Consider the following 15,499-nt stretch of genomic DNA (forward strand, 5'->3'; position numbering starts at 1 on the left):
GAGAAAAATATTAAACTCTTTCAATATTGGAACTATATTAACAGGGGAGAGTAATAAAAAACTTTATAATCTCTTCACCTCAAATGTATTACAATTGGAGATTATAACATGGGGAGAAAAATATTAAACTCTTTCAATATTGGAACTATATTAACAGGGGAGAGTAATAAAAAACTTTATAATCTCTCCACCTAAAATGCATTACAATTGGAGATTATAACATGGGGTGAAAAACTTTATAATCTCTCAACCTGAAATGTATTACAATTGGAGATTATAACATGGGGTGAAAAACGAAAAACTTTATAATCTCTCCACCTGAAACGTACTATATAACATGGGGAGAATAATGAAAAACGTTCTAATCTCTCAACTTGAAACATATTATAATTGGAGATTATAAGAACTAAAAAAGTTAAAAAGAAAGCTATCCATAGTTTATATCTACTAAAACCATGCATGGATAAGCTAATCATGACGGCACACATGGTAATGCCTTGATAAACAAGGGAGGTGAAAAACAATCAGAGTTGACATATGGGCCTGTGCATGAGCATGCAAACAGGCTAACATGGCATTGATATTTGTTCCTACAAGGTACATGGTGGTAGTAAGCCAAAAAGGATCAGCCTATCATCACTCATAACACTATGACACATGGCATAGTGATTCTCCTTGTGCATGAACATGCACTTTTGGCTGAGATTTTCATGAACCTTTTATTTTAAAAACCTACATTATTGGAGATTTATGTAGATGGCGTGACGATCACGCAAGTTTCAACATTGATTCAACATCTTAGATGGTCGAAATCAGCACTATGTTCTCCATGTTCATGGCTATTGGAGGAGCACACACGAGAAGTAGGCAATGTCCCTGCCTGCAACATTGTTCGCTATTCGAGCAAATCTCACCGATTGCAAGGCAGTACTGAGCATGGGTGTGATTTGGGACATTAAAAACCAAAAGGTAAGTTAATTTTGAGCACTAAGGGTGCTAATATTATTCCCTCATTATCAATGTGAGTAGCAACCAAAGAATGACATTAAACTAAAACAGAACTGCAATAGATGCATGAGTTCCTCAAGATAAGATGAGAAACTAGGATCTTGGGGGGAACCACCATGAAATACCACAGCTCACCCAAATCCTTCATCTCAAACTTATGCTTCAAAAGCCTTCTAACATCATGTATGTGAACATCACTATCACCAGTGATAATCGAGTCATCCTTGGACGACATAGATGACTAATAGCATGATCCCTCTATCTGTCTTTTTCACATAAAGTTAAAAATCTACATTGGATATTTGAAATCCAATGGTAAACAAGATACACCCTGATCTTGTTTGACCATGATCTGGGTGCCTGCTTCAGGCCATACAAGGCTTTACGCAACCTACACACAAAATCTGGCTGTGCAACACTCTCATAACCTGGTGGTTGCATCATGTATACTTCTTCTTGTAAATCACCATGCAAGAAGGAATTCTTACATCCATCTTATGTAAAGACCAACCCTTTGCTATAGACATAGCAATGAAAGCTCTCACGGTTGCCATTCTTGCAACTGGGCTGAATGTCTCCTCATAGTCAATGCCATAAGTCTGGGTATAACCCTTGACAACCAATCTTACCTTACACCTACTCAACTAAACCATTAGCATTATGCTTGACTTTATACACCTACTTATATCCAATTTTGTTATTTTCCATAGGCAATGACACTAACTCCCATGTTGCATTTTTACCCAATGCTGCCATCTCCTCATTCATGGCATCTTCATATTTGTTATTTCCAAGTGCTTGCTCAAAACAAGTGGGCTCCAACTTATGTATTGCTTTAACCATATAAGCATAATGATGGGTTGTATATCCATCATATCTCAACCTATCAACATGATATCTAACCCTTATAGACATGCATACACCTGGATCATTGCCAGGTGTCCTCGAAACAACCCTGGTTCTCCTTACACACCAGGAGCAACTGCAGATGGAATGCCAAGCTTCTCATCAAGGTCTTCTCGGAGTTTCTAGAGTCACCATCTACATATGAGTTACCTGCTATGACAGATCAAGCATAAAAGGCTGACCTACCTTTTCCTTCCCTTTCCATGATACATGTGTACCTACATTCTCAACCTGCCTGACCATAGGCTCACATTTGATCCACTGTTAGAGGATGCTCCAGGTCCACTAAGCACGTGTGATTGTTGATCTACATGTGGTGTATCATCAATACTTCTTACATCTGCATCTTCTATTGCCTTCATTTTTGGTGTATACTAGCTACTCATCTCATCAAAGACAACATCTCTGCTTACTCCCATCTCACGAGTGGTAGGGTTATAGCATCTTAACCTTTTTACTCCATATATCATAACCAATAAAGATGCATTTCTCTGCCTTTGGATCCAACTTTATTTTTACTTCATGAAGAACATGCACATATGCAATACACCCAACACTTTCAAGTGAGACACATATGATCTTATGCTTGTAAACTTCTGTTCAGGTGTCATACCATGAACAGATGGAGTGGGTGTCCTGTTCACCATGACCCTTGCATAGTCAAGTGTACATGGATTGATTTTCTTTGAGTTCACATATCTACAATGCGAAACAATAAACAAATCATTTTGAGGAAAACGCATGTAGAAAATTGGTTATGAGGGTTTGGGGTACAAACCTCACAAGCTCCCCCATCTTATAAATCATATCTCGCACTTTGTGGCATGCACAATTGGAAATATTTGTAGGTAGAATAAACTATTAACATTTATACACCATGATTGAACAAGGAAAATATGTACAACTTCAATGTTTCACTTACTTGAAGCATCTTGTGCCAATCGTGGGACTTCAAGCCATATAATTGCTCAACACCTCTCTTATTTATCTTTGTGAAGGCACCTTTTAAACACCTCATGCACCCTGTTGGAGTACGCAATGTAGTAATGGCATCTTTCACCAACTTCTCCTCCTTCTTTGTTAATATCCAAGGTGCTTGAGGTAGCATTGTCTTTCCATTTGGTCCCTCTCATGGTGGCCAAGATCTTTGCATCCTCTCTATGCTTTGTAGATCCTCTCTTACAAGCAAGGAGTCCCATGTTCCTCTCAAGTTCTCCCAAATGTTAGAGGCGACATTCTTGAAGATGTGCATTGGATCAAGAAGATAGTTGATTTTGAGGCTCATCCAATATGGTAGGCGAAAGAATATAGAGTACCTTATCAAATAACAACAAATATTAAGAGGATTATCTTTTCAAATCAAAGCTTGTATTGGAATTCTCTGTCAAAGATATATTACCTATTCATGCCAGGGGGATGAGGACTTTCCACTCCATTCCATAATGCCTTCCAATCTCCCATTCTTAGTGGATAAAAAATAATAAAACATACACATTCAAGCATGTCAAAAAATAATATAATGATAATAAAGAATCATCATGAATAGAGACCCATTTGACTCACCTGAACACTTGCCATAACCAAGAAAGTCGTGCATTGTTCACATCAAGATGGCGTTCAAGAGAAAGTCTCGTGGAGATCGAGACCGGCATATGTCATGCACATGGATACCTCTCCAAAGTATCTCAAGATCATCAATCAAGGGCTTAAGATATATATCCATATTCTTTACCTTATGTTTCCTAGGAATGAGAAGGGATAACATGACATGTCCTTTGTTTATTGCCACCATGGATGGAGGAATGTTGTAATTCACCACTACCACTGACCATATACTATATGAGGTGCTCTTGATTCCAAAAGGATTAACACCATCCATACCCAATCCAAGTCTCAAATGTCTAGGATCTTCCTTGAAGATTGGCCACATTTCCTCGATGTGCTTCCATGCAGGAGTGTATGCGGGAATTCTCATCTTTCCATCATTGGATTGATGAGAGGAATGTCATGAAATGAGCTCTGCAATAGATTTGCACTTGAACATGTTTTGGATGCGAGGAATGATGGGGAAATGTTGCAACACCTTACGTGGCACATGTAAACCTTTAAGGTCCTCTCGATATCTTGGCTTGCCACCACAAATAGGACACTCTTGAGCTGCCGCATGTATCCCATAGAAGAGAACACAATCATTGATACATGCATGGATGCGAGTATAATCCAAGCTTCTAAGAGATGTCACAAGGTGCCTTGCTTGGTCTCTTGAGGTTGGTAATTTATTCTCCTTTGGAAGCTTCTTCGACAAAATCCTATTGACAAAACAATCAAATACATTAATATAAAAAATAATTTCTTCTTATATATCTATAATAGAAGTAAATAATTTATGAAAGTAGAAAACTCACTTAAGAAGTGCATTCAAACTTGCATTGCTACATCCATAGATTGTTTGTAAGTTAAGAAACTCGAGAGTAGCACGTAGAATGGAGTATGTGCATCCCTCAAAAAGTGGGACGAAGCTGCATTATAAAGGTGATCATTTTCCGTGGCTTTTTTAATTTCACTATGGTCATTGTTGGCAAACAGAGCACGTACCATATCGTCTAAAACCTCTTCCTCCACCATCTCATGAGGAAAGGGTGGTGGGCTTGTATCTCCATCGTTCCAATACTCCACCACTCCTACATTTTGTGAAGCCTCCGCCATTTCTCTACGACACTTGGTCTCTTGACGCCGCCTATGAGTTAACATAGAAGGGTGCGGTGCATTATCCTACACACGAGTATTTCAATTTGAGTCTCCATTGAATACTAATTCTTAATTAAATTCTTACAATATAAGCAAAGTATACTTACCATTGACCCCGTCGGTTTCCATTTTCCATACATTGAAATGTGATTCATCGTAATTCTACGTTGTCAACGCATACATCCTTGACAATGATCACATATACATTTTATTTTTTGTTGCAAACAATGATCTCGATTTTAAACACGAAGGGACTCATCATCACTAGAAGAACTGGTTGATGAAGACATCTTGCATATTCAAAAAAAGAATAAATAATTTTCATCTTTCTATGTGTGTGTAAACTTTTCTGTTTCACGTTTATTTGCACGTCTATAAGTGCATCTATACCCACGTCTAAAAGCGCATCGATAAACGCGTCTACTTTATAGAATAGATGCATTTTTAGATGCGCTTTTAGACGCGTGTACAGATGTGCTTATAGACGGGCATTGTGGCGAAAAAGATCGAAAATTAAACCCGAGAGTGTTTTGCCAGTATTTTGGCAAAACACAGTTCTTCCAAAAAGTATCTTGCCCTATTTCTAATCCTCTCTCACCCTCTCAAGCTTCTAACCCTCTCAAGCTTCATCACCAGGCTGTAAATTTGCTTTATAAAGGATTGTGGAGTCAGAGTTTACCTTGGTACGTACCTTGGATGTCGTGAGTCTCTTTCTATTCTTCTTCTTCTTGCTTCTTTTCTTCTTGTTCTTCTTCTTGATCTTGTTTTTGCTCTTGCTCTTGCTCTTCTTCTTGAACCCTATTTTTCTTTTGTAAAAGACAATCAAGTGTTTATATAGCTCACTTTTTTTTTTTTGCTATTTTACATATTTTTACCTCAAAAATAAGGGTTCTAAACCCTAAAGTTGGGAAAAAAACGTTTCCTTCCTCAGCTTTCTTTAAAGCTCAATGAAGCTTGACGTCGTTGTGCGAGTGCTGAGCCTTCGTGACAAGCCTTTCTGCCTGTCTTATGCGTTTGTCTATCGTGTTTCCAAAAGAGCGTTGAACTGCCTGACGTAGCCAACACACGAAACGAAGAGAGAGACGTAGCCAACACACAAAACAAAGAGAGAGAGTTAGCCTATCTGTGTCACTGTTCAGATGCTGTAGCTTGAATTTGTGTCACTGTTCAGATGCTGTAGCTTGAATCTGAGAACAAGTCGACCTGCATTGTGTGCTGTAGAATAGGAGGCTCAGCAAATTAAACCTAGTTACTGCCGCTTGCTTGGAACGCTCTGTGTGATACTGCTGGAACTGTACTGCGTCGAGGAAGGAGCCCTACGCTGCTGTCAGAGCTACTTCTGGAACTGTGCTACATCGGGCTAGGAGCCCTATGCTGCTGTCGTCTGTTTTGCTGCTTGCTACCGTTTGTTTTGCTGCCGTCTGTTTTGCTGCTTGCTGTCGTCTGCTAAACGATTTTGTTGGTGATTCTCAAGCTGCAAACTATTGCTATTGTGATGGGTAGAGAATGCAACGCTGGGCCAGTTGATCTTCGAACCGAAATATCCACGTTTACGGAAAAAAGTCGCACTGTAGCCGGTTCCGTGGTGCTGAGCCTGAGAGGGCGATGAAGCGCTCGATAGTTACTTTTTTTGGATACATATTTTAAAAAAAAATCATCTCCACCGCAACGCGGGGCTATCTCTCTGATGATGAAGGCGCTTCTTAACACCCAGTAGATGCTTCTCCTACTATTCCCCCAACGGAGGAAGATCCCTATGCTGCCAGTTTGGCGCTATCTGATGATCCCCTGCATACACGTGGTTATGAAATAGTGAAGGCTATTCAGATCTATGGGTTCTTTCGGGATTTCCTTGATTACATCTGAGGTTTCCTCGCTAGTTGCCCAGTAGCTGCCTTCAATGATGCGGAAGATCCAGCGGGTTGCGTGGAAGCCTTAAGGTTAGGCACTAATTTTAGTGGCTTGAAAGCTAAATCTCAGCTAGTTGCTTCTCCATGACATCGCATGTGTGTTGTGCTAACTGGAGGCCTGCGGTACACGCCTCTGGCTGGAGATGGCTGGATACGGCTGGAGACCCTTATGACTATGTGCCACACCATGTGTCCGCAGGGATCTATGGCTAAAAAGAGGCATCGCGATCGGCATTGAATCGGTACCGTCGGGGATCTGAAGTGAACTAGGGGTGAACTTAGGGTGAACTAGGGATAAAGTGAACTAAGGGTGAACTACGATGAACTTTATCCGACAAAAAAGTGAACTAAGGATTGCACAAACTTTTAGAAAGATTGCAAGGGAATAATTTGAGTAGAGATTGTTTAGAGGAGCTTTAAAGTTTGTAACTAACATAGGGTCTTTATAAAAGGTTTGGGACATGCCTATGTTTCACACAATCAAGAGACACTAAGGTATGCACTCGGTCCCATGATAAGTATTATAGTAAACTTAGGGTAAACTACATGACTAAACTATGGGTAAACTAACTTGGGTGAACTAGGAAATATAGTGAAATTAGGATTGAACTAAGTGATTTTTGGCAATAATTGCATATTAGGTAAACAAATGGGTGATCTAAGAGTGAACTAGGAGTTACGTGGCTTTAAAGTAAACTAGGGATAAACACTTTGTAATCTGGGATTCCATACTCCTTAAATATTCTCATACTCCTATTAGGGTCCTTATTTATCATATAGGTAGATTTATTCTTAGCTACATTTTAGAAAGGTCTTTTGTATTCATGTTCTTGCCTTGCTTTTTCATAACACCTCTAGTAATGTTCCTCTTGTTTGATGTTTATTTTAACAAAAGGAATGGAGTGTCTTGATGATTACATAAGTCACTTTGGGTGGTTAGAGGTTGATTCATATATAATGGTTCGAGCACCTATGAAACACGCGACCATGAAAGTGATGACTCAAGCTCCATTGAAACAAGTGACTCTAAAAGAGATGAAGATCAACCTCAAGTCACCATTACGAGCTTAAAGCAGCTAAGCAAACAAATTACAATGAATCTTCTCTCCACTTAATGCACATTAGTATGTTTCTCCCACATTCTATTCTTTCGATCAAAAAGTTATGCCTTGATGAAGGTGTGGATCCAAAAAAGCAGCCCAATAAACTTAGAGGCTTTGAAGTTTTGTGACACTAGAGCATGCTTGATTTAAAGAGATGGAGGAAAATGAAAGACAACCTGTGCCTAGAGCAAAATGAAGATGGTTCTTATTATCTTTGCTTAAGTTCACCGCCGCCAAAATTGAAGATCTCCTACATAGAGGAGTGGGAAAGCATTGTGCAAGAATCTCACACAATGGGAGATGGAGCATGTCATCTAGGGATAAATGATACTCTTCAAAATATAAGTCCACATGGTGTGTGCACATTAAAAGGCAAGGAATTCCTATCGCAAATGTGAAGGACCTTCTCAATGTTTGTGAATGTGCAAGATGGACCAAAAGTCGCAAAGTATCTCAACCACTTCCCAAAAACGACAATACTCTACTTCTTAAGCGTGAAAGGAGTGTCAAGCTTCGATCGAGATTATAATTGAGCACAAAGTAAGGCTACTTATGGTTTGCTCTATTAAGAACCATGGCAAATGCAAGGCAGTCGTTGATTATGGATGTCATAAAGGTAGGGAACCACATAGGAGAGGAACCAAAAAGAGTCTTAGGAGGTCAAAGAGATGTGGTTGCCCGTTCAAGGTAAGAGTACAATATTTTACTAACACAAAAAATGCTTCCATTTCATTGCATCCTCTTCATGAAGGACATATCCCTGGCACATGTGAGGATCTGTATCATTTATTAGTACACCCAAATGTCATTGATTGTTGCATGGAGGATTTGTTTGATGTGGGTAGCTCACAACATGTAGCATCAAAGATTTTTCTGTCAAAAGAAAGATTACATTATGAGCAATCCTCTCTTGTTGATCAAGTAATCTATAGGTTCTTCATGATTCATAGGGAGATTTCTATGATGTGAGACTAGATTCGCAAAATCAAGGTACCATCTATAACTACCTTTAAGTGGTTTATACCTTGTATATGCTATGTGTAATTGTTAGTTGATTGGTGTGAGGTGAAAAAAAGAAAGAAAACCCTGCCTCTATAGCCCTTCCACCTCGCAAACTTGGAATCACACACACGAATGGGGGCACCACCAGCCACCGGCTGGACAAATTCTCGCACTCACCACCCAACCCACGCCAGACAGACAGCAGAAAACAGGGGCACCATAGACCAAGATAAACACCCAGAAATTATATTCCCAGAAAACACTTCATACAAGCTTCTCCCGACACAGAAGCCTTACTCACACAACTTACAAACAAAACACTCAGGCCTGTCAGCCCGCCGAGGATACACCACATCCCCAATCACCACATGATCCACTCGCCTGCCTGCTGTCCCAATCACACCAGAAAGAACCCAGCCACTCTCACTTCAGAAGGCGCCCACACCAGCTAACCTTCAACTCTCTGCAGCCCATCTACTCTGCATGTGTCGTCAGCAGCAGCTACTCCATCATCTCTCTCACTCTCTCTGTGCTGATCCTCTACCAGCCTCGCACAAACCCAAGCAGCTTATCTGCCCTACTACCGGCCCACCACCAGGCAGTAACACTTTATCTCTCTTCGCTTCACTCGGCACCCACTCTGTCCACTGTCCTGTCTCCTAGGCGGCCCACACCTTCCTTGCACCTTGACGCCAGCAGCTCCCACACACGGCTGCTCTCTTAGCTCTCTGCTTATGCGTGCCCTCCACGCTCACCAACCAATCTGCCCTTTGACCAGCACCTCCAGCTCGTCAACAAGCAGCCTTCTTTGTCGCCTCATGCGCTACCTACTGCCAGCCGCCACTTGCTTCTCTTCTTGCGCTTCAGCTACGCCAGCCCACACGACCAGCTACTCCAGTCACCAGCCTACGGCTGTCCTCTCCAAGTCGCCGTCAGCTTTTCACCAGCAGCCTTGCGCCTTCATCCCTTGCGCCTGTGGCTGCCACTCAGCTCTTCGCCCTTCGCTTCTCTCCTACACTGTCAACCTGTCCGCCTTTGCGCATCCAGCTGCCCTGCAACTCTTGTTACGCGTGCCCTCCACGCTCACCAACCAATCACCTTCACCCAGTCGTCTGCCACTTCTCTGCGCTCCTCAGCTTCCCTTCGCTTTTTCTTGCAGCTGCGCCAGCCACACGAACCCTTGCAGACAGCTCCAGCTCCCTTGCGCTTCAGTCACGCCAGCCCTTACTAGCTGCGCTCCAATCTCTTCACACGGGAGGCCCCACCAGCCTCTGCAGCCCATCTTTGCTGCGCCCTCTGCAAACCTTCACTACAAGTCGCCAGCCAGTCTACGAGGCCAATAGCAGCTTCACCCACCTGGCGGCCCTTTCTCTCGCGCTGGCAGCCTGTCACCCAGTCCCAGTCACCGCCAACCTCACCAGTTCCCTTTCATCTCTGCGCACGGGAGGGCCCCGCCTCTACAGCCCGTCAGTCCTTCGACCAGCTGCGCTCCACAGCTCTCCACGCTCACCTGCAGCTACCCCTTTGCTGCCATCACCTTGCCCATAGGCGGCTTCCTACACGCCTTCACACTGTCGGCTTCTTCACGAGGGAGGCTCCCCGTTGGCCTCTCACCAGCCACACGTCACCTTTAACGCCACCAGCTCGCCCTGCAGTAGCGCCAGAGAACCCCCTATAAAACAAGGTGACCATTAGCTTTATCTTCTGCACGCTGCGCCGACTCACTAGCTTCTGGAGGTTTTCGCTGGCAGCAACTCACGCCTCCAAGTGGCTTTGCCTTCTTATGGCCACGTCAACATAATCATTTTTTTATTTTCCAAACCCTAATGAATGGCCACGCTTCCATACCATTTCACACCAATACTCATTGCCACCTTGGCCACATCAAATATTGCACCTCGGTTTCACACCCTTTTTCAAATGCAGCCCCCTCTCTAGTACCCACTCCATACACCTTCAAATAAAACCGGCTAGTGCCCATTCATTTATAGGATGCGTACACATTCAAGCCGCCACGGACAGCTGAAACCTCCTGCATCGAACCTCTCACCGGACAGGCCTGCAAACAAACCCGAATCAAATGCCGTCCACCCTGTACACCTGGCAACACCCTCCAAAGCCAAATCTTCACAACTGCCATGCACACGTATGTACACAAGCCATAAAAACCTCTCAGAAAAATGCCTGACAATTGGCATTTCTTTCCAAATGTAGGGAAGATCTCAAAAGATGACTGGACCGCCATGTGGAGTGAGGCTTGCATGTTGCGGAACAAGGCAAGTTAGGTGTTATATTCTTGTTCCATAAAAATATTTAGATGGTGATAAGTGGGTATACTAACCTTCCTCCTATATTATTAGGTGTGCTACTACCAACCTTACAATCCTCAAGCAGTGAATGATAAAGATAAACCATTCATTGTTATTATTCAAGATAAGTGGATGCTAGACATGGCAATGCATTTTTCTATGCATAATTCATGGGCTATTGATAGTACTTTTAAGACAAATGTATTTCGTCTTCCATTATATGCCGCAGGCTTGCCAAACCAACATGGTATAGGTATACCCATTTGGCTCATGATGTACACCAATGATCTAGGCTCAGATCATTGGTGTATTTCCCTAAAGATAACCCTTAATATAGTGCTCTCTAGAATGAAAAATGTTTGACCTATGGTCCCTTGTTATTGATAAATTCCAAACAAAGCTTCAAGATTTTGATGAGGTGGTAAAAGAAGACACTTATTGTTGGAAGTACGATAGCTTGGGACTTCGCCAACAAGTCTCCAGTCATATTATTATGTGTTGGTTTCATGCAAAGAAAGCATGGGTGGAGAACCTTCTCCCAAAGGTATGGCATGGTTTGAATGTGTGTGCCCTTTGTTTCTGTTGTACAGGTATCTTTTAATTCAAAAACCTTGTAAATGTAGGTTCCAAAGGCGTTGCAACATCATCTCTACTCTTCAATGATGAGGCTTATGTACAGTGTCACTCAATTTGATTTTGAGCAAAACTATCAAGGGCTTTTACAATACTATGCTGCGTATGGGAATGTGCAAAGATATGTGACAAATGGGTGGTGTGGGCATGATTGTCCTTGGCGCAAGAGATGGCCCAAGTATGGTGGTCTATTCAGTTATGGAAATGTGGACACAACCACCTTGGTTGAGAGAATATGGCAATATGTAAAGTACACTCTATTGGATGCACAAGTCATGTCTACCTAGATCTTCTACATGCTATTATGGGTGATTCTACTAGTGGCACTCACATGCGTGGGACTTTGTTGGAGTTTTTTAAGCAAAAACAAGAAATAGGTAACTAAATTTTCCAATGTGTCAATTGCTTTGGGTTGATTGCTTCTTATAACATGTGGTTTTGATGTTCTAGTTGACTTCGGGTACTTTAATATCCATGGATCGTCAAAGAACCACACCGCAAGACTACAAGAAGGCGAGAAAATATTACAACGATATGAGAATGATCCATCTTCTTTGCAGATTATAAATGCCTTGCGATTATTGTTCAAGATCCAAAGTCTTTCTTCTCCAAGTCATTGGTATTATGTGAGCATGAAATGCAATTATTGTGATTGCCTAGATTTGACAAGTGCTTGCAAACACCTCTATGCACTACATTTAATCATAGAGAAGCACTTTCTACACTTGCTTCCCATTCTTCCAATTATGGATAATGCACATGGCAAGGACATGCAGGACACAAATGCAGACCATGTACAAGATGTTGAAAGTGATATGGAGAAAAATGTGGCAACCTCAAGTTGTGGTGTGGATAATAGTAAAGTCATGGTTTGTGTCAACGAAGTGAGAGACATCCTTTCCAAGATTGAAGGAGAACTAGAGCACACTGATTCTTCTCAAAAAATTGCCTTCATGCATCAACTCAACACTTGCAAGGAAATTCTGATGAGAACTCTTTCACGCAAAGTGAAAGAAATGCCTATGAGAGCAAGCATTCACCAACTATAAGCAAATGTGACTCAAACAAGGCTTGGACATGGAAAGAAGCTAAAGTTTTGTGCTACATCAAAAGAGCAAATTGACATAGGGTCTTTCCAACCCATGAAGAGAGCTTTTGTAACTAGTGTATTATGAAGGAAGCATCAAGATGGCAAATATCGCATCAGATTTCAGGAGAAACCACGGATTTGGTGTCCACATTGTTGTACCAAAACTTTTATGGTAGACCTTAGGGTTACCATCACATGCACCACATGCCATGCACTATTGCCCCTAGCATCAAGGCATGCTCCAATTGGTCTACAGGGATTTCTACTTAATAAGCATGTGAAAATATGTGATATCGCAACTAATATATCATGCAAAATTTTAGTATGCAAGTATGGGGAATCCCCAAATGATGAGAGGTGCTTCACACTAGTTCAAGACGATGGTGATGTCTTTTATAATGTTTTTGCATCCGAATGGAGGCTTGTACTCGTGTAATGGTTTTTTTGCAATGCCACTCTTAACATGAATTGATTTGTCATTCTCTCTCTCTCTCTCTCTCTCTCTCTCTTTCTCTCTCTCTCTTGGTCCATAATATTCCTAGACTTACCTTAGTTCACCCTTAGTTCACGTCTAGTTTACCCATAGTTCACCCTTAGTTCATCCTTAGATCACCCTTAGTTCACTTATGGGTTTATCTACCCCTCCATCCCCCCACCAAGCATACTTCTTGGTCAGTGTATATTCCCAGGATTTCCCTAGTTCACTATCAGTTCACTTCTAATTTACCCTTAGTTCACCCTTGGTTCACTTCTGGGTTTCCCTTAGGTCAATGTATATTCCCAGGCTTATCTTAGCTCAACTTTAGTTCACATCTAGTTTACCCATAGTTTACCCTTAGTTCACTTTTGGGTTTATATACCCCTCACCTTTCGGTCAGTGTATATTCCAAGACTTACCATAGTTCACCCTTAGTTCACGTCTAGTTTACCCATAGTTCACCCTTAGTTCACTTTTGGGTTTATCTATCCCTCTATATCCCCACCAAGCCTACCTTTGGATCAGTGTATATTCCTAGGCTTACCTTAGTCATTAGGGGAAGGTTGAGGTCTATAGGGACCCTTTAAGATGCCATGTGATTAAAAGGTTATTAAGGAAAAGAGCCAATCGTGTGATGCCATGTATATAAAAATGTTGGGTGATTAAAGGTGGTCAAAAGATTCTCTAAAAGATGCCTTTTTGTACTTTTCATTTCCAAAAAGTGGGGGGAAAAGTTTTTGAAATTTCGGACGTCCATAACTTCTACATATGAGCTCAAAATTTGTCGGAGATTACAGATCCAAAATCTACTCGTTGAGCTCTTTCCATAGATATGTCACATGATATAGTTTTGCTCGCTCGATTTCAAATTTAATTTTGGCGGGAAACTTTTAAATTCAAACTTCTAGCCGTTTGAAGAACAAGAAGGTATCTAAAGTCAAAGAAACTGAACGTTTTAACAAAAAGTCATTAAAATCATAATATGGCAGCTTAAAGGGCCCCTATAGACCTCAACCTTCCCCTACTGTCACCCTTATTTCACGTCTAGTCTACCCATAGTTTACCCTTAGATCACACTAAGTTCACTTTTGGGTTTATCAACCCCTCTATCTCCCCACCAAGTATACCTTTTGGTCAATGTATATTCCCAATCTTACCCTTAGTTCACCTTTAGTTCACTTTTAGTTTACCCTTAGGTCACCCTTAGTTCATCCATACATTAGACAAAAACGATACATAACCACAACTTAGCTCACTCTTAGTTCACAATAGTTGCATCCATTCATCCAAAATGTTCACTACATAGGAAAGGGTGGAGTTCCATTCATCCAAAATGTTCGATACATAGAAAAGGGTTGAGTTGCATCCATTCATCTGAAATGTTCACTACATAGGAAAGGGCTGAGTTGCATCCATTCATCCAAAATGTTCGAAACATACACTACAAGACAATGCTGCCATACACGCGTTTCATACATGCGATAAATTACGGGCACGTGTATGGTCGCGCATGTATTTGAATAGTATCGGGCGCGTATATATTGGCATTTAAATCCGCGTGTATATTGGCATTTACCAGCGCGTGTATAAGCGCGTGTAAATGCACGCAATTATACACGCATCAATACACGCTTTATTAAGAAAAACTAAATTCCTTTACAAAATTAAAAACTATTTTCTTTAAACCATCTCATAGTACATTACAGTATATATCATTACACAATCCCACTACATGCATTTACATACAAAAATAAATCATGAGATGATAATTAAAAGACAACACATACAATAGAAATGTCATCAATTTAGAACGATTCAGTGATGGATTGGTTAGGGTTTGATCTCATCTTCAATAATATCCATCCTTGCCAAACGATCAACATCAATATCCATTTGATCAATTTGTAAGGCTACGATTAAATTTATTCCACTATCGATATTCTGTCCATTGATAATGGTATCGATGTCCTGATCATCCTCATCAACATCACCATCATCCTCAATGGTAGGGTCATTCTCATGATCATGAGAAATGGCACACTCATCCTCATTATCATGATCATCTCTTATTTCTTGATCATCGATCACAACATCTTCATTGGCATGTTCGACATCATCTTCATTGCGGCTTGTTACATCCTCCATATGCTCCATATCAGTGAATGTATTATACATCACTTTGGAACGTGGTGCAATAGGGATGACATACCACCATTTAATGTCATTAACCATTGGCAGATAGATAACCTACTCAAATACACATACTGCAGTAATTAATTAGCATATCAAAAGTCAAGGGGTACGCGAGCTTA

Source organism: Cibotium barometz, chromosome 26, assembly GCF_041138505.1.
Source record: "Cibotium barometz isolate CiBa-2024 chromosome 26, ASM4113850v1, whole genome shotgun sequence".
Taxonomy (NCBI): Eukaryota; Viridiplantae; Streptophyta; class Polypodiopsida; order Cyatheales; family Cibotiaceae; genus Cibotium; species Cibotium barometz.